Genomic DNA, 26,262 nt, shown 5'->3' on the forward strand with positions numbered 1-26,262 from the left:
AAACCTGCCAACAATAGGTGCAGGGATTCTCCCACATGGGGATACTTTAATTCTCCCAATGTATATATGGGGGGGGCAGTTGCAGGTGCAAAGCTGGGATTTAATACTTGAAAGGTAGACTTGCCCATTTAATGGAAATTGTGGGAGGAAGTGGGAAGTTGGTTACCCAGTTTGTAGCTCAGTGAAGATGTATGGAAGCTGGGCAGAGAGAGATTTCCATGCCAGGGATCATTAGGAAAGGGTCTGAAAAGAAAGCCGCCAATATCATAATGCTGGCATACAAATCTATAGTGAGACCACAATTGGAATACAGTGTAGAGCTCTTCGCCTCAAAAAGGGTATTGTAGAGGTGGGAAATGTTTGGAAAATGGCAACCAGAATGATCAAGAGGTGGAGCTGTTACATATAATTTAGTATTAAAGGTAAAGGTAAAGGTACCCCTGACCATTAGGTCCAGTCGTGACCGACTCTGAGGTTGCGGTGCTCATCTCGCTCTATGGGCCGAGGGAGCCGGCATTTGTCCACAGACAGTTTCCGGGTCATGTGGCCACATGACTAAGCCACTTCTGGCAAACCAGAGCAGCGCACAGAAACGCTGTTTACCTTCCCGCTGGAGCGGTACCTATTTATCTACTTGCACTTTGACGTGCTTTCGAACTGCTAGGTTGGCAGGAGCAGGGACCGAGCAATGGGAGCTCACCCCGTCGCGGGGATTCGAACCGCCGACCTTCTGATCAGCAAGTCCTAGGCTCTGTGGATTAACCCACAGCGCCATAGAGAATGCTGGCATGTATTGCTGAAAGGGTTTAACTGGAAGATTCCTTTGAAGCTAAAGAAGATCAAGAAGAGTTTTCTGAGCACCTAGATGTGTTGATAAATTAACTGTTATTGTTCTCTGCCTGCTAACATGTGGGGTTTAATCTTAGATCAGGTGATTAAGGTATTCATTTGCAAATCATCATATGGGTCTTTTGTTCCCAGCCAGTAAGATGTGATAATGAAGCTTTCCAGGGAACTTACATAGCCCTAGGCAGGATGTGGGCTATTGCAGGCTGGAATAGGAAAAAGAAAGAGTTTTGATTTCTGGAAGAACAGTAATTTCTTATACAATGTTGAGCCAGTGCTGGACATGCACTAGGTCTTATAGAACTGTTTGGATGTATCAATTAGTGTTTTTTGTTCTGTTCTGAAAAAACTTCTGCAACTAAAGCTTTGAATTAAATGTATGGGTCTGGACAATGTTTTATTCCAAAAGCAGTCAGTTTTTATGCATCCAACTGCTTCAAGCTGCACAATATTAATATATGCAATAGGAGCAAGTGCCTCGTGAGGAAATGTTGCAACATCTGAGGCTTTTTTGTTTAGAGAAAAGAGGAATTAGAGAGGTCTTGATGACAGAGGTTTATAAAATAGTTCAAGTTGTGGAAAAGAGTTTTTCTCCCTCATAATACCAGAACTCAAGGATGTCCAATGAAGCTGAACAATGGAAGATTCAGGACATACACAACAAAGTACTTCCTCACACAGCTCGATAGGAGTCAACTTCTAGGGGCTGTGAGGGCTGCGGTCCCCACAATAAACTATTTGAGGGGGCTGGGCCCCCCAAAGTTGATGGGCATTCCCATTCAAATGGTATGTGGGCACTGAATCATGTGATTGATTATGTGGGGCCCCCAGAATATTTTATTCAAGTTGTCACCCCTGCACAACTCATAATTAAACTCCGACATTAGCTGCCATAAGAGGCAGTCATGGCGACCAACTTGGATTGCTTTAAAAGAGGATTACAGTTATAGCAGTGCTTTTATTCCCCCTGGGGGTACGCATACCCCTAAACATTTCGTGAATCAAAGTTTGGCCTCATTGAGGGGCAGTATTTCAATATGAGTAGGAAAATGAGAGTACCCTTTGTCAGTATTTTCATTGTTCCCATTGCAAGGATCACGTGATCCTATTGTTTACTTTCTGTTTCGTGGGAAAGGAAGAGACAGAAGCCAGTCTGGGTGACTTCCATTACTGTTTCTTTTGTTCTGTCTTGCGAAGAGACAGGATGTCTGTATGAGAGCTGCTCCTCTCGTACATGTTTGTTACGTTCTTTAATTTGGCTAATTAGTAGAAATAAAGTAGGTATGCCACAAAACCTCCACAGTTCCACTTCTGTTTTACTCTGCTGAGTTTGTGTGCTCTCATGAGCAGCTGTGAGTCCATAGCACCAGGACCTGCTCCTCAGGAATGCTGCGTTTGGTGTTCCCATTACCGGAGGAGTCTTCTGAGGGTCGAAGGAGGTGCTGCTATTAGCCAGCCCATAGAGAGGCTGCCAACACCCCTAAACTTTTTTTTTGGGGGGGGAGCACTGAATTATAGTAGGGACGCGGGTGGCGCTGTGGGCTAAAGCCTCAGCGCCTAGGGCTTGCCGATCGAAAGGTCGGCGGTTCGAATCCCCGCGGCGGGGTGCGCTCCCGCTGCTCGGTCCCAGCGCCTGCCCACCTAGCAGTTCGAAAGCACCCCCGGGGGCAAGTAGATAAATAGGTACCGCTTACCAGCGGGAAGGTAAACGGCGTTCCGTGTGCGGCTCTGGCTCGCCAGAGCAGCGTTGTCACGCTGGCCACGTGACCCGGAAGTGTCTCCGGACAGCGCTGGCCCCCGGCCAATAGATGTGAGATGGGCGCACAAACCCCAGAGTCTGTCAAGACTGGCCCGTTCGGGCAGGGGTACCTTTACCTTTACCTTTTTACTGAATTATAGTGTTCATTATCCAAGTACTTCTGTCCCAACTCTTTCTTCCAGGTGTGTGAGAGCAATGCTGGGAAACACAGAATGACAAGTCCCTTGTGTTTGAAAATATAAAATCCAGGAAGCCGTTGCATCCATTTTTATTACTAAAATTCACGCAAGACATGGAGAAGAAAAGAAGGAAAGCTGAACTGCTGAAGTGTTTGGGTCATATTCGGTGGAAGTGATGGGCTTAGCAGCTGCAAGGGCAACAACAGTGCATTCATTCACTGGCGGATCTTGCTGGCAAATCTAGCTTTCTTCTTTCATTTCTGGAATACTAGGGCTGTGGGAAGAAGAACATGGGGACCAAAATGAGTGAGGTCAGTAATGCTGGGAGGCGAAGTTCCCTCTGGTCTACGGAATAGCTGCTTAAGACAAGGCAAACACCATTCTCTCCATTCCTGGCAGAGTCAGTCACTGGGCACATGCAGCATCTATTTATATCTCAAGATCAAACTTCTTTTAGTGTGAGTCTGAAATGGGGAGTCTATAGCCCCCAAGTTGCTAGTGGAGTAAACAAAGCTGCATTAATAACTGGGAATCTTGATTTTTTGCACTTACTCTTGACTGCAACAATACACATCTGCAGCACATTTCCCACCTTTTCTCCAGTTTTCTTCACATTGGAATAGAAGGCATTTGCCTTAAAAATATTCACATTGTTCGCGACTGGTGATTCCTATGTGTGTGAATCCTGTATAGAAAGAAAGAGTTGGTCAGAATTAGGGATACTTGCAAATTTCACCCCAGATCTTGGAGTTCTGGACTACTGGACTCTCCTTCTCTCACTCTCATTCTCACTCTCACTCTGACTACTTAAAAAAACAGACAGAGAGAAAAATACTCTATTTGTTAACTGCTAAATTTAACTATGCTGTCATCTCACAAGCAATTTAATCTACATAATATTTGGAATTTTCACCAGGGCAAGGTGCAAAAGGTCATGGACCCATGCAGAATTTTCCTGATTTTTCAGAGATGTTAGAGGTCAGTTTAAAAATAGTTTCCAGGTGGGAAGAACAGTAGGAACCTCAAATCTCTTCAGTTCATTGTGGAGTCACCTGCCTTGCCACAAAAGAATCCCTTTGCAAGTAATTTCGTTGTCCCCGAAGGGGGCAATGACAATAAAGATATTATTATTATTATTATTATTATTATTATTATTATTATTATTATTATTAAATACAACTTACCTGGAGCAACCAGAAATGACAGGATGAAAACCACAGAAAGAATAGACAAGATCTTCATGGCAGGATGTTGTATCTTAAAAGAGAGGAGGGAACAAGAAGCTAAAGTGAGACACGCACTCTTATTTTTCACCTTCAGTCAATAATAATTCCCTTATGGACACCACTTAAAGCTCTTTGAGCAGTTTATATATCTTGCTAAATGAATGAATAATAAACATGCATGGAGATGTATGTGGAACTCCCGAATACCTTCTCCCAAGTAAGTGTTTCTAGAATTGCTGCCTAATAACACAGCCCTATACATATATTCCGAAGCAAATACCTTTGCATTGAGTGGGACTGATTCACAAGCAAGCTGCCAAAACATTGGAGGCTGAGTCCCACAGAACTCAATAGAACAGCATCGTGAGATGCTTAATTACAGAATGTAGCAGCTGGACTGCTGGTGGGGGCAGACAGCCAACAGCATGTGACAACCTGCACTGCCTGCCTATATGCTACTAGGCTAGCTTCAAAGCTTGTGTGTTGCTATATAAAGCCCTGGACAACTTATATCCAGGATAATTTTACACACCACCTCTGATCTCAGAGCAGTTCAGTTTTCCAGGGAGTTCCAGGCGCACTACCCATGTTTCCTTCTGGGAAATGAGGCATAGCAGAGACTGTGGTGTCTTTATGGTTTATGGTTTATTTACACACATATATAACCTGATGGAGGTTTCTTCCATAGCCGCAGCCTTGTGACTGATAAATGAGTTGTTTAGACACCCAGCAGTTCGAAAGCAGACCAGTGCAAGTAGATAAATAGGTACCGCTGCGACGGGAAGGTAAACAGTGCTTCCGTGTGGTCTGGTTTCCATCACAGTATCCCATTGTGCCAGAAGTGGTTTAGTCATGCTGGCCACATGACCCAGAAAGCTTTCTGTGGACAAATTCTGGATCCCTCAGCCTGAAAGCGAGATGAGCACCACAATCCCGTAGTCGCCTTTGACAGGACTTTACCATCCAGGGGTCCTTTACCTTTACCGTAGTGCTTTTGCCTGGCTAAAACGTGTTCTAGAATTATGATAATGCTTTTAGCTTATCTAGATGGGGAATAAATAATATGATATTAAATCAACATCCCCTGCTACACCCATTTTTGCTTCTGTTCTCTCTCTCTTTTTTTCCATAAGATATTTATTAAAGGTTTTAAATACATCACCCAACACATAAAACACCATCACCAACATGAAGAAAAAAGAAAAATAAAAACAGAAAAAACAAACACAGAACAAATAAAATACAGCATAGTTAATTTTCACTAAACCAAACTTCCATAAACCTTCCTTTCGGACTTCCTCACATCTCCCTTTCCTGCGTTCCCATTTATAAAATTGTATTCAGCAGTACTTCACCTTCTTTCAAATCTTATTATGTAATTTTCAGAAGTTATATCTCCAATTTTGAACTTTATTTTCAAATATTTAGATATTTAAATTTAACCTGCTGTTAATCAAAATTTCAACCTTGTTCTCATGGTTCACTTATTTTCATGCATCTTTCCACTAATTTACTAATGCCAGATCATTTTCTATCCTGCATCATCTTAACATTCATACAATTTACAATACTTTTGCAAGTAGTCCTTGAACTTTTTCCAGTCCTCTTCCACTGTCTCTTCTCCCAGGTCCCGGATTCTGCCAGTCATTTCTGCCAGTTCCATATAGTCTATCAGTTGCATCTGCCATTCTTCCAGCGTGGGCAAATCTTGAGTCTTCCAATGCTTTGCGATGAGTATTCTTGCTGCTGTTGTCGCATACATAAAAAAAGTCCGGTCCTTCTTTGGCACCAATTGGCCGACAATGCCCAAAAGGAAGGCCTCTGGTTTCTTAAGGAAGGTGTATTTAAATACCTTTTTTAGCTCATTATAGATCATTTCCCAAAAGGCCTTAATCTTAGGGCACGTCCACCAAAGGTGAAAGAATGTTCCTTCAGTTTCTTTACATTTCCAACACTTATTGTCAGGCAAATGGTATATTTTTGCAAGCTTGACTGGGGTCATGTACCACCTATATATCATTTTCATAATATTTTCTTTCAAGGCATTACATGCCGTAAATTTCACACCGGTGGTCCACAACCGTTCCCAGTCAGCAAACATAATGTTATACCCAATGTCCTAGCTGATTTAACCGTTTCATCCTGTGTGTTCCATTTTAACAGCAAGTTATACATTTTTGAAAGCACCTTAGTTTTAGGTTCTAACAGTTCTGTTTCTAATTTCGATTTTTCCACCTGGAAGCCTATTTTTTTATCCAAATTAAAAGCCTCCCTGATCTGAGCATAGTGTAGCCAATCTCGCACTTTGTCTTTTAGTTTCTCAAAACTCTGCAGTCTCCAAGTATCTCCATCTTTTTCTAATATTTCCCAATATTTCGGCCATTTGGCCTCCATATTGAGTCTTTTCTGAGCCTTGGCTTCCATTGGTGACAACCACCTTGCCGTATTATTTTCTAATGTCTTTGTATTTGATCCAGACATTAAACACTGCTTTCCTGACAATATGGTTCTTGAAAGCTCTATGAGCTTTTACCTTGTCGTACCACAAGTATGCACGCCATCCAAATACATTGTTAAACCCTTCCAAATCCAGAATATCAGTGTTCTCAAGAAGAACATTTTTGCTTCTGTTCTCAAACACTACTAGCTGTCCCCTGAAAAGTTGGCTTCCAACAGAAAGTTGGTTTCCGAGGAAATGTAGTCCTTGGACTGAAAAAGTTTCACCACCCTTGGTTTAACGTGTGGGTTATGTGGCCATTTTATTCCATTGGATTATATGAATAGAGCTTGTTATTGATCTACTTTTAACTCCCCTTTTTAAGGGGGTAGGAAAAGTTTCTTTTATCTCATCAAGGAAAGCGTAGAGTAACTGAGTTGGAGGATTGTTTCAGAACCATGAATGATAACAACTCCCACAGGGACGCCATGGCCTCAAATTGGATGTGGGTGTCATTGGCTGCTGCGTTAGAGAAGCACATCCAGGAACCGTACAGAAAAGCCAGTAAGTTTGTCACATTATCATAAACCATGTCACAGAAAAAGGTCATACAGCTTTATTATTATGGAAGGATATAAGAAGGGGATCTGAACTGGAGAGTAACAGGGTCTGCCTGGATTGGGTGAGTAGCTACAGGCAACACTTAAATTAGAAATGATCTGAAATTACATTTCTGTCTCATTTTTCATTTTAGGATTTTATGGTCTCAGACATTTTAAATCAAGGAGAAGCTCAATTACATTTAGGTCTCTCCCCTCCTCTTGTGTTTGGACTTTATGGTCTCAGCAATTTAGATCAAAAGATTAATTGTTGTAGGCACTTGCAGGGGGATTGAAATGTTCTGACAGTTTATTGCAGAATTTTGTGGAGTTTCTTGGAAATGCATTTATTTATAGAAGTATTTATAAAGGGGTACCTTTACCTTTATCTCATAAAATATGTGCACAATGAAACAAAAGACAATTAATAACAATGTGACATGATCATTGAAGGTGACTATGGCCAATTAAGAAAATTTAAAGAGTTGCAGAGGCTTGTTGACATAAAAAGCTTCTCAGGAGATGCCTGAAAGTCAATAGCAAGGATGCCTGCGAAATCTACCCTCGGAAGTGTTCCACAGAACAGGACTGGTGACACTAAATACTTTTATTTGAAGCCAGTCAGACCTCGGTAACATGGAGGACAACTAAGAGTACTGCTCTCAATCCTCTCAGTGATTGAGCTGGGAAATACAGGCTCTGGCAGCCGTTATGAGTCTGTGGGTGCAAGACACCCTAGATTCCAGATCAAGCAAATGTTAGGATTCAATTAAGGGTTGAATGATAAAGCTGGTTTCCTTCTAAGGGTTATAGCCTGGGGATAATGATTAAGACAACACAGGATCAAAAGACTAAATGTGTAAAGGCAATTGAGTGGGGCCCTATCTCGCTCTGCAGATAAAAGCCAGGGGATTTGAATACAGAGTTGGAAGATATTGTAGGCAGAAGCTTTGTGTAGCTAGTTTGGTGTGATGCAAGTGGGGAGAAGGAAAGAAACAAGCTGCAGAGAGTCATAGCTGCTTGCTGCTGGATCACAATAACTCAATACCCTCCAATATTTCTCCGATGAAAATAGGGACATCCTAAGGAAAAGTGGGACATTCTGGAATCAAATCAGAAACTGGGGCAGCTTCTCTTCCATCCTTGGGGAGGCTGCACCGAGATTAGAGAGTGGGGTGACACACAGAGCTTTTTCCAATTTGCATCTTAAAGTCCTTTGATCAATCGGATTAGGTTGAAGTAATTGGTAGATTGTGACTTTGTCTGGGCTATCTTGGATATATTTAATTTTTCCTACCACCTCCCCCCCCCTTTGTTTGCCCTTTATATTGGTGGGTGTTTCTGCCCCCCCCCTTCTTTTTTCTGGTGCATTAGGCAAATAAAGAAGCGGCCAAAGAGATTTTGTATTGAGCTGGAGCTTTTGTTTTTCTATGCCCTGAAGTCAGTTTAACAAAGAAATTGAAAGTAGATTTCGTATTGTGTGTGAATTGTCCTCTCAATGTTTGTTTTTTAAATCAGTGGAAAGTTTTGCTTCCCTCCCCCCTTTCTTTTTATTTTCTTTCTTTCTTTCTTTCTTTCTTTCTTTCTTTCTTTCTTTCTTTTTTGTGCATCAGGCACATATAGAAGCAGCCAAAGAGACTTCATTTTGACTATTTGAAAAAAAACTTATTGGTTTTTTCCTTTATTTTCATCCTACATCCTGAAGGCCGCCTAACAAAGAAACCAAAAGTGGAGAGTGAAAAGTTAAAAATAGTAACGGCTTTTGTTTTGAGAACTTACTTGGTTGGCAAATAAGCAAGCGGTTGCATACAAAACAAGGGAAGGTGAAGTAATTTGACCACTGATACCATCTAGTGGCTAAGAGGGAAATTGCAGTTCTCTTTAGTTTATGGGTTGTTGTTTTTCATGTCCCTCTCTGCTTTTATAGAGTGGGCGACATCTATTGGCAATTTCAAAAACTGCAATTCAGAAATTAGGATTTTAAAAGTGTCTAAGACTTGAAAAAAAATATAAGTTTATAAAAAATAGCAAAATGGCAACAAAAAAGGGAGGGGTTGGAACAACACCAGGCGAAAGGAGAGCTTCAAGGCAAGACCCAGAATCTAGTAAAATTTTGGAAATGTTTGCTGAGATAAAAAGGGACATAAAAGATAGTGGAAAAAATATAGAGAGTAAACTAACAGCTATGAAAAAGAAAATTGACCAATCAGTGGCAGATTTGATGGGACAAATTAGAGAACTGTCAACTAAATCATTGGAATTAGGGGAAACTGTACAAGATATTAAGATAAAAATGCAAGCTCTGGATGATGCCATTAGAAAAACACAAAAAGAAGTGAAAGAGATGAGAAAAGATGGTGAGAAGGTTAAAGCAGAAGTTGCAGAATTGGCCAAATTACAAGAGGAGACCTGAGATTCTTTAGCGATGATGGAAGTGAGGCAAAAAGAACTTAATTTGAGATTTAGAGCAATACTGGAAGTTGCAGGAGAGTTCATTAAGACCAGATTGATTGTGGAATTAGCAGGATGGTTAAACCTGTAGGAAGAGGAGGTGAATTATGCAATTGAGAATGAATTTAGGATAAAATTGTTGTTGCCTCTAACGGTGACAGCTACCATGGTGTTTATGTTCTAATAAATTCTTATATCTATTCCACACCCCATAGACTGATTTTCGAATTATGTCGTTCAGAAAATCTTTATGGACTTTTACCTTCTCATACCATAAATATGCATGCCACGCAAACCTATTGTCAAATCCTTCCAGATCTAATAGATCTGTATTTTTTAACAATATTCACTCCCTTAACCAGCATAGGCAAGAAGCTTCATAGTACAATTTCAAATCTGTCAGGGAGAAACCTCCTCTTTCTTTAACAGCTGTAAGTAATTTAAATTTTATTCTTGGTTTTTTCCCTTGCCAGCTAAATTTTGTAATTACTTTTTGCCACCCTTTGAAATTAGCTACACCATTTATAATTGGGCTTGTTCGAAATAAAAATAGCATTTTGGGTAACACATTCATTTTGATCACTGAAATCCTACACCACAGGGATAGCTTCATTCTTCCCCACACTTCTAAGTCTCTTTTGATACCATTCCATATAGGTGTGTAGTTATCTTTAAACAAATACATATATTTTTGGTGTTAACTAGACTCCTAAATATTTAACTTTTTTACCACTTCAATACCTATTTTTTGTTGCAGTTCGTCCTTTAAATGTTGGTCCATATTTTTAACTAGAATTTTCTCTTTCTTATTATTTAATTTAAAATCTGTCACCTGTCCAAATTCTTCTATTCTTTCTAGTGCTTCCATTGCACCGGTTATAACTAAATCATCCGCAAAGGCTTTCAATTTATATATTTTTCGACTGACACAAATTCCTTTAATATTATCAGTTTTTCTCATATCTCTTAGAAGGACTTCCAGGACTGTAATGAACAATAATGGTGATAACAGACAACCTTGTCTGGTGTCCTTCATAATTTCAAAATTATCAGTTAACACACCGTTTACAATAAATCTAGCTTTTTGATCTGAATAGATTGCTTTGATCCCTTTTTATAAAAAACTGTCCCATTTCCATTAATTCCAAGTTTTCTATAATAAATTCCCAATAAATATTGTCAAAGAGCTTCTCAGCATCTATAACTATTAATGCTGTTTGCTTGTCATTCTTGCTAGTCAGATATTCTATTATATCGAGTATATTTGTTACATTATCTTTCATCTGTCGACCAGGAAGAAAGCCAGCTTGGTCCTCATGTATCATATCCTTTAACACTCTTTTTAGTCTGTTTGCTAGTATACTTGCAAACATTTTGTAATCATTATTTAATAGCGAGATTCGCCTGTAATTTTTGTTCTGAAGTAAATCTACATCCTGTTTTGGGATCAATGTTAATAAATGCCTCTTTCCATGTCCCTGGGATATCTCCCTTTTCTAAAATGTTATCCATGACCTCTTTCAACGGTCACAGCATAATTTGGCTTAATTTTTAATAACATTTTGCAGTAAATCCATCAGGTCCTGGGGCCTTTCCAATTTTTAAGTCTTTAATTCCTGTTTGTATTTCTTCTACTGTTATTGGTTCATTCAATCAGTCTTTTTTCTCTTTCAGAATTTTTTCGCACATTTTCTTTTTTAAATTATTTTTCGATTCCAGCTACGTTTTCTTTTTTTTTATATAATAATAATTTTTATTGCTTTTCCAAACATATAATAAAACAGATAGTAAAACAAAACAATACAAAACATACAAACAAATAAACATGTATAATTTCTTAAACTTATTTTCATACACCTTATTTCCCGGACCTCCCCATACCTCCCTTTTTCTGCATCCTTATGTTAACCCTTTCTCAGCAACCCTTCGTTCAATTAAATCACTCATTTTCATTTTACATTCTTTAGAGTTGTGATTTACAGCTGCAATTCTCTATTTCTTATGACCATAACATCTCAGCCATCGTCAATCTTACAACAGTCTTTAAGATATTTTTTGAATTTCTTCCAATCTTCTTCCACCGTCTCACTCCCCTGGTCACGGATTCTGCCGGTCATCTCTGCCATTCCCATATACTCGATCACCTTCGCTTGCCATTCTTCCAGAGTGGGTAGCTGCTGCGTCTTCCAATACTTTGCCAGAAGAATTCTTGCCGCTGTAGTAGCATACATAAAAAATGTTTTGTCCTTCCTTGACACCAATTGGCCCACCATGCCCAGGAGAAAGGCCTCTGGTTTTTTTCAAAAATGTCCATTTAAGGACTTTTTAAATTTCATTATAGATCATTTCCCAGTAGGCCTTTACCCTCGGGCAGGTCCACCAAAGGTGGTAGAAGGTACCTTCAGTCTCATTACATTTCCAACATTTATTACTAGGCAAATGATAAATTTTTGCAAGTTTGACTGGGGTCATGTACCACCTGTAGATCATTTTCATTATATTCTCTCTCAGTGCATTACAAGCCGTAAACTTAACACCTGTATTCCATAACTGTTCCCAATCATCAAACATTATGTCATGACCTATGTCTTGTGCCCATTTGATCATAGCTGATTTTACTGTTACATCTTGTGTATTCCACTTCAGCAGCAAATTGTACATTCTCGACAAGTTCTTAGTATTGGGTTCTAACAGTTCTGTTTCTAATTTCGACCTCTCCATCTGGAAACCTATTTTCCTGTCCTGTTTAAATACCTCATTTATCTGATGGTAGTGCAACCAGTCTCGTACTTTGGACTTTAGTTTGTCAAAACTCTGCAATTTAACTCTTTCACCATCTTGTTCTAAAATTTCGCAATATTTTGGCCATTTGGACTCCATATTTAATTTTTTTATCTCTTTAGCCTCCATTGGTGATAACCACCTGGGAGTTTTACTTTCCAATAAATCCTTATATCTTATCCAAACATTATACAGTGCTTTCCTAACAATATGGTTTTTAAAGCCTTTATGCAGTTTTACCTTATCATACCATATATATGCATGCCAACCAAATCTATTGTCATACCCTTCCAAGTCCAGAATGTCTGTATTCTCAAGAAGTAGCCATTGTTTCAGCCAGCAAAAAGCTGCCGATTCATAATAAAGTCTCAAGTCCGGCAGGGCAAAACCCCCTCTATCTTTTGCATCAGTTAAGATCTTGAAGTTTATTCTGGGCTTTTTGCCCTGCCAGACAAATTTTGATATGTCTTTTTGCCACCTCTTGAAACAGTCCATCTTATCCAAGATCTGGAGTGTCTGGAATAAAAACAACATTCTAGGCAATACATTCATCTTAATAACAGCAATTCGGCCTAACAAGGAAAGTCTCAACCTTGACCATATTTCTAGATCTTTCTTCACCTCTGTCCAACATTTATCGTAATTGTCTTTAAATAGGTTTGCATTTTTAGAAGTCAAGTTCACACCCAGGTATTTCACCTTTTTTGTTATCATTAAACCTGTTTCACTCTGAAACTTCTCTTTTTCTGCCATTGTTAGATTTTTCTCTAACACTTTAGTTTTTTGCATGTTCAGTTTAAATCCTGCTACTTGACCGAATTCCTCAATTAGTTCTAAAACTCTTTTGGTACTAGTCTCTGGCTGTTGCAAAGTCAATACTAGGTCATCTGCAAATGCCCTTAGTTTATAGTTTTTAGCTCCGAGCTGAACACCTTTAACCAGTTGGTCCCTTCTAATCATGTTTAACAAAACCTCCAGGACTGTTATGAAAAGTAAGGGTGATATTGGGCATCCCTGTCGTGTACCTTTTTCTATAGGAATCTCTTCCGTGACCACATTGTTCACAATCAACTTTGCTTTTTGCTTAAAGTATATAGCACCTATACCATTTTCAAATCCTTGGCCTACCCCCATCCCTTGAAGATTCTTCTTCATAAAGGTCCAACAAATATTATCAAAGGCTTTCTCCGCATCCACAAAAATTATCACTGCCTTTCTGTTAATATTTACTTCCAACAACTCTAAAATGTCTATAATGTTCCTTACATTGTCTGACATATGTCTCCCTGGGAGAAAGCCTGCTTGGTCCTTATGAATCTCCTCCACCAAAACTCTCTTCAGTCTTTTTGCTAAAATGTCTGCAAAGATTTTGTAATCCACATTAAGTAATGATATAGGGCGGTAGTTTTTAACCTGGTTCTTTTCAGTCTCTGTTTTCGGTATAAGTGAAATGAAAGCTTCTTTCCACGATTCAGGTGCCTTTTTCCCTTCCAAAATTTCATTACAGACCTCCTTCAATGGTTGTATTGTCCATTCCTTCAATGCCTTGTAATATCTAGCAGTCAAACCATCTGGTCCTGGAGATTTTCCCAGTTTCATCTTCAGAATGGCATCCTCTATTTCTTGTCCTGTTATTTTCTCATTCAAAATCCTTTTACTTTGATCTGAGATCTTTGGTAATCCGTACTTTTTAATAAATTCTTCTATTTCCTGCTCATTAACCGGCCCTTGTGCATATAGTTTCCTAAAGAAACTTTGAAAACAATTATTTATCTCATTTGGTTTGTGGATAATTTTTCCCTCCATTTCCAGACTTGTCACAGTATTCAATTTTTGTCTCTTTTTCAGTTGCCATGACAGAAGTTTCCCACATTTGTCTGCCGATTCAAATGTTCTTTGTCTCATTTGCTTTATCTTCCATTCTATCTCTTGATTCATCAATTCCATATATTGCGTCTGATAATACTTTATTTCTCTCAAAATCTCATGAGACTTTGGTTTAGACCTCAATTTCTTTTCAGCTTCCTTTATCTTTTCCAGAGGTTTTTCTTTCCTCTCATTCTGTTTTTTCCTCTTTATGGAATTTTGTTGTATTAGGAAACCTCGCATCACGGCCTTGCTAGCGTCCCAAATTATTCTTTTTTCCACATCAGTTCTCAAATTTATCTCGAAGTAATCTTTCAATGTTTTTTGGGCCTTTTTGTAGATCTCTTCATCTCTAAATAGGTTGTCATTCATCCTCCATCTGAAGGTTCCAGTTGTTGTTAGTTTCATCTCCATCTTCACTGTGTTATGGTCGGAGCAAGTCTTTGGGCAGATTTCTGCTTTTTTTATCTTCGGTGCCATACAACTAGTTACCCAAATTTGGTCAATCCTTGTCCAAGTCATTTTGGCTTCAGAGAAAAAAGTTCCCTCCCTCTCCAGAGGGTTCCTTACTCTCCAAATGTCAATCAAGTCCAGTGTTTCAGTCATCTCAAAAAAAGTCTTTGGAAGTCTTCCATCCTTAGAGATTATTTGTCTCTGTGCCTTATCCATGTTAGTGGAGACAACACCATTCATGTCTCCCATCATTATAATTTTAAAGTCCAAATAGTCCATTAAAGTCTCATGCAACCTCTTGAAGAATTCCGCCTTCCCCTCATTTGGTGCATATATTCCCAATATCATAATTTTTTCTCCTTGAACTTGTATTTCTATTGCCAGGTATCTTCCTTGTTCATCTTTAAAAATCATTTTAGGAGCCAATTTCTCTTTTGCATAAATCACAACACCTCTTTTTTTAACTTTATCTGATGAAATAAATTCTTTTCCAAGCCTCTTGTTTATAAGTAATTTCCTGTGTATCCTGGTCACATGCGTTTCTTGTAAGCATATTAGGTCCAATTGCTCTCTCTTCAAGATATGAAAAACTTGGCGTCTTTTCCTGGGAAGGTTCAGACCATTACAATTCCAGCTAAGAAGTTGCAGAGACATTTTGGTACTATGTACCTACTCCTCCAAATGCTCCAAGTTTTTGTTCCTCCTCCGATGGTAATAGAAGTCCAAATGAGAGATTTGCAATGTCTGTCGGTTCTTTCTCTACTGTTGTATCTACTGTTCCTTTCTGTAGGTCCTCCTGGTTTCTTTCCAAAAACAGTTCTTTGTCTTGAACTGTTTTTATTTTGATCTTCCTTCCTGTATAGTTGAAAGACAATCCTTGTGGGAACTCCCACCTGAAAGGTATATTGTTCTTCTTCAGAAGGTAAACCAAATCTTTATAAAAGGCCCTCACCTCCAAAATGTATTTAGGGATGTCTTTAAAGATCTGAACTTGACAATTCTGGATTACAAGAGCCTTTTGATAGTGTAGATTTAGTATTTTGTCTCTTTCTTCTTTGGATCTCAATGTAATCAAGCAATCCCTAGGCTTCTTGCCCTGCCTTCTGCCCAACCGGAAGGCCGTTGTTATTTCAAGTTCTTCCTCCTGAAATTCGTCCTGCCAAAATTTCAGAATATTTTCTGTGAGGAATTCTGCAAGATTGTCTTTCTCGCCCTCTGGAACTAGTCTTAATTTAAGATTTTTCTCCTTTCTCTGGAGTTCCCACAAAGACAAAGTTGCATCATGTTCATTCACCTTTTTTGTAATTGGTGCAAGCTCCCTCTTAGTCTCTTCTGCTGTATCTTTTGCACTTTGAGCAATCTTTCTTGTTTCAGAATTTTCTTGAATAAGTTTATTTATAGAATCTGTATTAGAAGCTACACTTGCCGTGTTCAAATCCAATCTTGCTGTCAAGTCATTCAGTTTTTTTGTATTCTCCGCTGACTGCTTTGTCAAGGCTTCCAAAGACTAGTTTATTTTAAGCAATGCCTGTGTCATTGACTCCATAGATGCAGTTGGTACTTTTTCCTGTCCAGCTGGTATTGTGCCTTGCATCGAACCCCTTTTCTTTTGAGTTTGCTGAGTTTGTTTTGCTTTGGATCTAGTTGTTATCTCTTCTGGTTGGCCACTCATATCCTCAAGGTCAGTTCTCACAGGAAAGGCTTAGAAGTGGAAAGTTCCACTCTTTTCCTCTCACAGTAGCAAATTTTCTTTAAGTCCTCTAGAGGGAGCATTAATTGTATCCAATTTAAAAAGTCAGAAACACATAAGACAGAGAACAAAGAATCCAAAAACAAAAAGCCCAAAAGTCCACCGTTAAAGTTCTTATTACAGTTTCAGTATCCTCAGATGTTCACGAAATAACTCCATTAAAGTCTTATAACTTTGTTTCAGTCAAAACCCCAACTTTGTATCCAGTTTAAATTGACAGTTCAGTTCCCCGGTGCCTTACTCCGGCAGCCCGTCTCAGGGTTTTTGACAGTGGAAGATCTTTTTCCTCCGCTTCCTTCAAACAGGTTTATAAATTTCCAATTTTACTTCCCCCCTTCTCCTGCTTACTGGGGGGAAGTTTAAGTCCGATGTCAGGTTTTGACAGCTTAAAAGTTAGCCTTCATTTAAATGCAGCTTTGCTGTTTCGTTGCTTTATTTATCATGCAGTCCGGGGAGGCAGACTTCCTTACTTTATGCCTTCCCCGTTTTCAGCCAAATTTCTCAAAATCAATTTAAATGTCCCATTCTGTCTGTTAGTCTTACTCACGGGTTTTACAGTCCAATTTCAGTTTCAGGAAGGAATCGGCACTCTCTGTTCAATGGCGACGCGGCTTCACTCCGCAGGCTGGGTAACGACTCTCAGCACCGCGCTCACACCCGATGCCGCTCCGTAGCCTTTAAAAAGGCTCTTTCGCAGTACCGGGGGGCGCGAAGGGTGCCCGCCGAGTCTCCTTGTTCACAGGCTTCAGCGCCTGCGATTTTAGGGGTCCCCCGCTCGCCGTAGCGGGTCAGACCCGAACTTGCGGAGCAGTCCTCCCTCGGAGCTTGAGGCAAGGACCGCCATTAAACACTGGCGCCGACCGTTTTCTTTTCCAGCTTTATATAATTGTCTATAGAAATTTTAAAAATTCTTTCTAATCTCTTTCAGATTTTCAACTAACTTGTCTTTTGGCACTGTCTTTTCTTTAATTGCCATGCTAACAATTTTCCTGGTTTATTCTCTAATTCAATTTTTTTCTGTCTCATCCTCTTTATTTTCCATTCAGTCTCCTGATTTATAATCATTGAGAATTGTGTTTGTAACATCTTAATATTTTGTTTACCTTTTGTAACACTAGGTTTACTGATTAATGTCTTTTCATTTTCCATAATATGATTTAATAATTCTGATTTCTTCTTTTCTCTTATTTTTTCTTAAAGCTATTTTGCTGTATGGAAAAACCTCTCATTACACCTTTGCTTGCATCCCATATAGTACTAATTTTTGTCTCTTCATTCAGATTAATTTTGAAATAGTCTTTTAAGGTTTTTTGTGCCTTTTCATTTATTTCATTTTGTGCCTTTTCATTCATTTATTTCCTGATCTACCATTCAATCTACCATTCAATCTCCATCGAAAAGTTGATTTATCTATTCCTCTTAATTAAAAAAAAAATGAATTATGCTCCAATAAAGTTTTTGGTTGAATTTCTACTTTTGTAATCCTTATTGCTAATTTGCTGGATATCCAAAAGTAGTCTGTTCTTCCAGCTGATTGATTAGGCTCTGAGAAGAACAGGAATTGTCCAATGGGTGTCTTAATCTCCAAATGTCTATTAGATTGCAGCTTTCTACCAAAGAGAAGAAAGTCTTAGGTAGTTTCTCCTCCTTGGATTCTGTTTTTCTTTTTGATCTGTCCATTTCCAATGAAACCACCCCATTTAAGTCTGCCATTATGATATTTTTTATCCATATAATCTAAAAGTTTCTTGTTCAATGATTTATTAAATTCAGGCTTTGAGCCATTTGGTGCGTAAATTCCAACTATTATTAATTTTTTGCCTTCCCTCCTCATCCTTGAAGATCTGCCATGCTTCATATCTATCTCTAATACACAAAACCACACCTCTTTTTTTACTTTTATCTCAAGATATAAATTCATTTCCTATTTTTTGTTAATTAATTTTTTTCTGTGCTTCCTTGCCACATGTTTCTTGTAAACAAATAATGTTCAATTTTCTCTTCAATAAAATTTGTTCAATTTTTATTTCTTTTAACTTTATTATTTATTCCATTAACATTCCATGTCCATAATTTCATAGCCATTTCTGTTTCTAATTACAGTTTTATTATATAGTCTTAGGATTGTGCATCTTCTTCTTCTGCTGCTTCTGCTGCGGCTTCGGCTGCTTCTGATTCTGCTTCTGTTTATTTAAATTTTGAGGCATTCTGTAATGAGTGTAATTAGAATTGGAAAACGTATAAATTGCAATGATATAAAGGTTAATTTCAAAAGTCATGAGGCAGGAGGGAAGGAAGTTGAGGGCAGTAAAGTGGATAATGGGGATGTGAATGCATAATATTAAATGGAAAATAAATAAAAAGCATATATATATATATAATCAAAAAGAAACCGGTGTAGCTTCTCTAAATCAGGGACATCCCAGGAAAATAAGGGCACTTGGAGAGCCTGTGAGTAACAATGTGGAGTGAACTTTAAATTTCTTTTGAAATTCTAAGTAAGTAAAATAATAATACCAGAACATTGCAAGAGGCACTACTGATATCTGTAGAACTATTAAAGGTGGAACCCAAGATATTTCCTGTAAAATATCATGCGGAACAACAGAAGACCACGCAATTGCAAAATTGTTCGTCTGAATGTCAAGAGTTTTTGGCTTTCAGAGAGAATGTGTGAAGAGAGCAGAAGGTTTGCACATAAAAGCCCGACCATGGTATCCCAGCCCACAAAGCAGACTTTCATAGTGTAAAAGCTTGAATGGCGCTTCAGATTATATACAGCTAGAAACCTCCATGTAGTCAGGAACCCAGCATTACCAGGGTTCCGGATGATGTGGAAGTTTCTAAGTGCACTCTTCTGAACATGCTTAGAAGCCCCTTTATGAATTTTTCCTTTAATGTTGCAAAGTCAGCTTAGTGCATGTGGAATTGGGGCCCTGGCAAATTGCTTCTGCATCCTTGAACATTCACCCACTCCCACATGAAAACATGCAAGTTGTTTTAATGTTTTGAAACATGAAAGCGGAGTTAACAAAAACTTGTAATATGGCCATGGTAACTCTGTTATTGTTTTCACAGGATGAGAGTCTACTATGGGATGAGGTATTGGCTGGGGAAGTTTTGGCTGAGAAGGTTCCAGCTGAGGACATATTGACCAAGGAGACATTGGATGAGGAGGTTATACTATTTCCATTCTGAAATGGAAAATAAACATGTGACCCAAGCTAAATATGCACCTCTTTATCCTGACCTTTGACACCTGAGAAACAGACCTTAGGTGTAACATATAACTCTGGATTATTATTATTATTAGATAGATAGATGAGAGGAGAGAGAGAGAGAGAGAGAGAGAGAGAGAGAGAGAGAGAGATGATATAGATTATGGAAGGAAGGAAGGAAAGAAGGAAAGAAAGAAAGAAAGAAAGAAAGAAAGAAAGAAAGAAAGAAAGAAAGAAAGAAAGAAAGAAAGAAACTATTGGCTCTAACCCCAAAGATTTGCTAATAATTATATCAACCAAAAAGAGGAAATGATAGCCTCTCCAAAATTATTTAGACTTCTTCAGGCCTTTGAAGCAAATGTGTGAAAAGAATAGTGAGGTCACACATTCAATTCCTGCAACCTAGATCACTGTCTGCATAGAAAACTTGCATGCATTTAGTTTGGAGTCCTGAACAGAGCTTCAAATTATGGTCAGTAGAATACAGGTAGAAGCATCATCACCATCATCATGGACTGCATTGTTAGGCTTCTGTTCTTACGGAGTTTTCCACAATATTTGGACTTACACTTTTCTGCAGCAATATACACCATTCAAATTGCTTCGGACAAACTCCCTTGTCCAAAAACACACCATCTTTATGGAGCTGCAACCATAATTATTGCATACAGAGTTGGTCTGAGTTTTGGGTCCTGTGGAACAGCAAAATGAATTTATTTATTTTAAAGTGTCAGAGCTGCCACCAGGTCCCAGCTCACACAGGACCACGCTAGCCAACGTTCACTTTATAAGAGTCTTTATTGAGTTACAAGTTTCATGTCCGAACTGCAGCGTGCAGCTCTACACCTTCCATTCTAGGTCGACGAAGTCTCGTCTGACTCTCCGCCCCCTGTGCACCAGCTTAATACCCTAGCCTTGCTCCACCTCCTACGCCTCTCCCTGCGTCTCTGGGTCCCACTGCTCCTCCTAGTCTCCTCCCTCCTAGACTCCTCCGACGCTGAAGACCCCCCACTTCCTTCCTCCTCCTTTCGGCGGGCTTTGGGACCCGGCTCCCTCTCCGGGCTGCTTGCTGCGCCAGCTTCCTCTGCATTTGAACTTGGCGCGCGCGCCCAACTCCCTGCCTTCCTCTTAACCGTTGCCTCACTCTCTGAGGAGGGCGTGACCACCCCTGACTCGTGCCCTCCCTCCTGCTGACAGCCTCCGGAACCCGATGCCTGGCTACCTTCCTCCCTGCTGCTCTCAGTCTTGAGCGTGGGTCCCGACTTCCAGCTGCTGCCGCTCTCAGTTATGAGCGTGGGTCCCGACTTCCAGCTGCTGCTCTCTGAATCTCCTCTGTTCCCTTCCTCCTGGGGTGTCCCCCCGGATCCCCCCCTTGCTCTGCTCACTGGGGCTCCCTTTTGGGAGTCCTCTGACTCACTGCTTAGGCTTGGAGATCTCGGGTCGTCATCTTCACTCATTCTCCCTTCGGATTCCTCCCCCTCGCTCTCTGTTTCCTCCCTTCTCTGCGTCTCTGCTCCTGAACCCCTGACATAAAGCCATTTTGTATACCTGATTAGGTCTACTTAAAGCATACATTATAAGTAAAACCCAAAGCCCCTAAGTTTTTATACCCATTTTGCAGTTGTGTTACATAAGCAAAATCATATTCAACAAGCAAAAAAATTACAACTCTCCACTCTGGAGATAACTTCACCCTTGTGATACTAACACTTCCCACACAAAAATGGTGAACATTTCTATAAAGAGGAAATACAAAATTATTAATATTATTTGAGTATCATCTGAAACGTGTGGAGGAGGGCAACCAAGATGATCAAGGGAGCTGGGTATGTTTAGCTTGGAGAAGAGAAGACCTAGAGGAGATATGTTAACCATCTTCAAATGACTCAAGGGCTGTCACACGGTAGAGGGGGAAAGCTTGTTTTCTCCTGCTCTGGAGGGTAGGAATTGAACCAAAGGCTTCAAGTTACAAGAAAGGAGTTTTGAATACACAGCAGGAAAATCTTTCTGAAAGTAAGTGTTCAGCAGTGGAACAAACTCCCTCGGGAGGTTGTGGACTCTCCTTCCTTGGAGGTTTTTAAGCAAAGGTTGGGGTGGCCATTTGTCTTTAGCTGAGATTCCTGCATTGCAGGGGATTGGACTAGATGACCCTTGGGTCCCTCCCAATTCTATGATACTATGATACTATGAAATCCATGTCTTCAACTTTCTGGCATATTTGTAAGGACAGTAAAGCCCCACTGCCCTTCATGTGCTTTATTCTTCCTGCCAGTTGCAACATGTGTGTTAGCTTTTCAGTGAGGCCTGTATACCATACTAATCTATACCAAGATTTTAAAGTAGCCCTTTTAAGAACTTTCCAGAAGTTCTTGACAACCGTATATGCTACTACCAGAAGAAATCCAATTAAAGGTCCTGATTTTGATTTATAAGTAAGTTTGGTAATGTGGTGGGAGTGTAAGGTAATCAAAACCTTTTGGAAAATGATATATAATGAAATGAAAAAGATGTTTAAAATAACCTTTCTTTAAAAACCAGAAGCTTTTTTATTATGAATTATAGGTACCAAATATCAACAGCCTCAGATATGCAGATGACACAACTTTAATGGCTGAAGGTGAGGAGGAATTAAAGAATCTTTTAATGAGGGTGAAAGAGGAGAGCGCAAAATATGATCTGAAGCTTAACATCAAAAAAACTAAGATAATGGCCACTAGTCCCATCACCTCCTGGCAAATAAAAGGGGAAGGCAGTGAGAGATTTTACTTTCTTGGGCTCCATGATTACTGCAGATGGTGACAGCAGTCACAAAATTAAAAGACGCCTGCTTCTTGGGAGGAAAGCGATGAAAAACCTAGAGAGCATCTTAAAAAGCAGAGACATCACCTTGCCAACAAAGGTCCGTATAGTTAAACCTATGGTTTTCCCAGTAGTGATGTATGGAAGTGAGAGCTGGACCATAAGGAAGGCTGATCGCCAAAGAATTGATACTTTTGAATTATGGTGCTGGAGGAGACTCTTTGGAGTCCCATGGACTGCAAGAAGCTCAAACCTATCCATTCTGAAGGAAATGAGCCCTGAGTGCTCACTGGAAGGACAAATCCTGAAGCTGAGGTTCCAATACTTTGGTTACCTCATGAGAAGAGAAGACTCCCTGGAAAAGACCCTGATGTTGGGAAAGATGGAGGGCACAAGGAGAAGGGGACGACAGAGGACGAGATGGTTGGACAGTGTTCTCGGAGCTACTAACATGAGTTTGCCCAAACTGCGGGAGTCAGTGGAAGACAGGAGTGCCTGGCGTGCTCTGGTCCATGGGGTCACGAAGAGTCGGGCATGACTAAACGACGGAACAACAACAGGTACCAAGATTCCAAGGGACCAGCAAATAATTTTTATGTACGTGACAACAGCCGCACAGATGTTGCTAGCTCAGAGATAGAAGAGAGAAACAATTCCAACCAAGGAAGAATGGCAAACAAAGTTGATGGACTAGGCTGAAATGGCAAAATTAAATGGAAGCTCAGAAACAAAGAGGACAAGAACTTCAGAAAAGAATGAGGAAAATTTATAATAACTTTAGGAGACCATTATAAGCAGATGAAAACATTAGCAGGATTTTAACCACACTTGCAATGTAACAAAAAAGCAAGTTCAGTAATAATTACCTGTTTCATAGCAGCAATATAAACCTCTTCGATTGCTTCCAACATAATGCCTTGTCCAAATGCATTCCTTCTTTATGAGGTTCCTAGCAATTGTGAGTCCTGCGGAACAGCAAAAGAAAAGAGAAAACAAGTTAAAATTAAGCCTTTTTGCGTAACTAATCAGGGCTACTTCAAGCATACGTTAATAAGTAGAACCCAACAATTTCACTCTCCTTGGGGGGGGGGCTAACCTTTTATTGTCATTCCGCAGTTGTGCTACATAATCCAACTTGTTATCAACAAACAAAAAAACTACAACTCCATACTCTGGAGATAACTTCACCCTTGCGATAATAATAGTTCCCACGGAATAATGGCAAAGATTTCTATAAATAGGAAATATAAAACTACTACTGTTATTTGGTTATCATGAAATCCACATGTCTTCCACTTGGTGGCATATTTATAAAGACAGTAGACTTTCACTACCCTTCAGCAAAAGTGTCCTTGTGTTTTATTCATCTTGCCAATCATAATGTGTGTGAGCTTTTCCGTGAGGGCTGTATGCCATACTCATCAATACAAAATAAAATAAAATAAAGTAGCCCTTTTAAGAACTTTCCAGAAGCTCTTGATGATCATATATGCTACCACGAGAAGAAATCCAGTGAAAGGTTTGTCAGTAAAGTCCTGATTTTCACTTGTAAATACGTTCAGTAGTGCCGACTCAAATATTCCACTTGGGGCTGGTTCACACATGCACACAATCTTTGGCAGACAATGGGAATGATGGTATTAGTGTGTGCAAAAAGGACAATGCAGAACAAACAAGGTGAATCACACCTTCATGTTGCTTCAGATAATTTCAATGGTAAAAATTGTCTATGGCTTGCATGAGTAAAAAGCTGCTAATTCAGTTCACAGTATCTCCTGTTTTAAATATGTGTCTGTACCTAAAGCCCACGCCTTATGATTAAACAATACCACCATCCCCAGTGCAAAATAAATGATATTGAACATCACCAGCATCCTACAAGCAATTGCTGACATGGGAAGAGAAGTAAAGCAAGGTGGAACCCTTGCTCCTGGGTGATGCTGAATCTGTTGTGCTGGAAAATTTCTCCACAGCGTCCTAAACTCCTGGTCTGCAGCTAATTTTAAGCAGTATTTTGTCTCCATGAAGAAGGAATACAACTTACCGCACCCACAGGCTCACTCCTGAACCAAGTCCCAGGCAAAAAGACTTCTCTTACCTTCTTTTCCATAGGGTGAGCAGCCATACTTTCGTATAGCCCTCCCAACAGGCAATGAGTCTTGAACCGGGGACTGTGTCTTTGCTTTCATAAAGCACAGGAGAACAAAATAAGAGGTGCATAGCAGGGGAGAGGGGTTCAGTTCTATGATGGGATTGAGAAGGGAAGCCTTGAGAGGTCAGATTAGCCTCGCCAGCACCACTAGTCTCCAGTTCTTTATCCCTATCATACTTATTGTTTATGAAGCTTGTATAGTGGTACCTCAGGTTACAGACGCTTCAGGTTACAGACGCTTCAGGTTACAGACGCTTCAGGTTACAGACTCTGCTAACCCAGAAATACTACCTCGGGTTAAGAACTTTGCTTCAAGATGAGAACAGAAATCATGCTCTGGCGGCGCGGTGGCAGCATTAGCTAAAGTGGAACCTCAGGTTAAGAACAGTTTCAGGTTCAGAATCGACCTCCAGAATGAATTAAGTTCTTAAGCCAAGATACCACTGTATGTCTGTGTATGTCTTACCTGCAGCAAGAAAGAGACCCCCAAAAAGAAGTATCGGAGCAAGGTAAGAGTTCCTCATGGCACCTCAATGCTGATAGAAAAAGAGAAAGAGAGATTATAAGATATGAATGCCAATGTGCACTTCCAGTTCTAATGAAGCAGGTAGATCAGCTGATTTAAATATTACCGACTATGAGAGTGATTAGCATTCCTTCCTGTTGGAGAACTCTTCCCCCGCCCCCTCACACACATTGTGCTTGGAAAATACTGTTGTGAGTTGCTCTGCAAATGGAAATGCATGAGCAAGGCTCAGCCAGTCTCCTTCCCTTTCATAAACTATGACTGGTGAAGCCTTGTTTCCCCCAAACTGGGAAAGCCGTTATGGAAACTGCTCTGCCATTACAGAGCATCAGACCAGGTTCAATCCCAGGCGTTTCCAGGTGTGACTGGGAATGGCTCTTTCCTAAAACCCCAGAAAGCTGTGTCTCTGTCTTTTCTTCGACATGTGACTGTCTTTACTTCTTACCTATCTTTCTGGTTGTGATAAAATAAAAAATTCCTTCCAGTAGCACCTTAAAGACCAACTAAGTTAGTTCTTGGTATGAGCTTTCGTGTGCATGCACACTTCTTCAGATACCATGCATGCACACGAAAGCTCATACCAAGAACTAACTTAGTTGGTCTTTAAGGTGCTACTGGAAGGAATTTTTTATTTTGACTATGGCAGACCAACACGGCTACCTATCTGTTTCTGGTTGTGGTTAATGAGCTTCCACCAGCTCATGCCAAAAACCATTTATTGTTTCCATGCATCTCAGTTGAGGTTTCGTTGTTTTGCTTCCCAAAGTACAACTCAATTCCGAGCCAACCTTTCCCCCAAAGAAACCAATGAAAGAAAAGGAATAATACAATCATTAGCGAAGAGTGTTAGTGATGTAAGAAGCTGCCTTATCATACCATTCATCCATCTAGCTCAGTATTGTGTAACCAGCTAGAAGCGACTCTCCAGGGTTCCTCCTACCTGGAGATGCTACCAATAGAAGTTGTGGTGTCCTACATGCATACAAAGCAGATTTTTTTTGACTGAGTGCTATTTTTCTAGAAAAAGAGGTGCTGGAACTCACCATGAATGCCTCCCTTGTTCTCTTATAATGGCAATGGCGCCCACGTGAGAGGTGCTTGAGTTCCAGCGAGTTTGGACTAGAAAAAAGCCCTGGTTATATCCCTCCCAACAAGAGGAGGGGGGGGATCAGAACAAAATAAGAACAGGGCCCTCCAAGACCTTTTATGAATGGTCATGG

General features: G+C 39.9%; 1 long non-coding RNA gene across 2 annotated transcripts; it reads right to left on the reverse strand.

Annotated features, from left to right (window-relative positions):
• Positions 1-2,904: 2,904 nt before the first annotated feature.
• LOC309529752 lies at positions 2,905-25,055 on the reverse strand. 2 transcript variants are annotated; one of them, XR_014218415.1, is made up of 6 exons: positions 24,983-25,055; positions 23,231-23,329; positions 20,134-20,257; positions 3,969-4,041; positions 3,337-3,469; positions 2,905-3,058 (listed from the first exon to the last, which is right to left on the reverse strand). It is a non-coding gene; the product is annotated as an uncharacterized lncRNA (long non-coding RNA). The 2 variants fall into 2 exon arrangements; XR_014218416.1 differs by lacking the exon at positions 24,983-25,055 and adding an exon at positions 24,463-24,562.
• Positions 25,056-26,262: the final 1,207 nt, after the last annotated feature.

Source organism: Podarcis vaucheri, assembly GCF_965113315.1.
Source record: "Podarcis vaucheri genome assembly, chromosome: 3".
NCBI lineage: Eukaryota > Metazoa > Chordata > Lepidosauria > Squamata > Lacertidae > Podarcis > Podarcis vaucheri.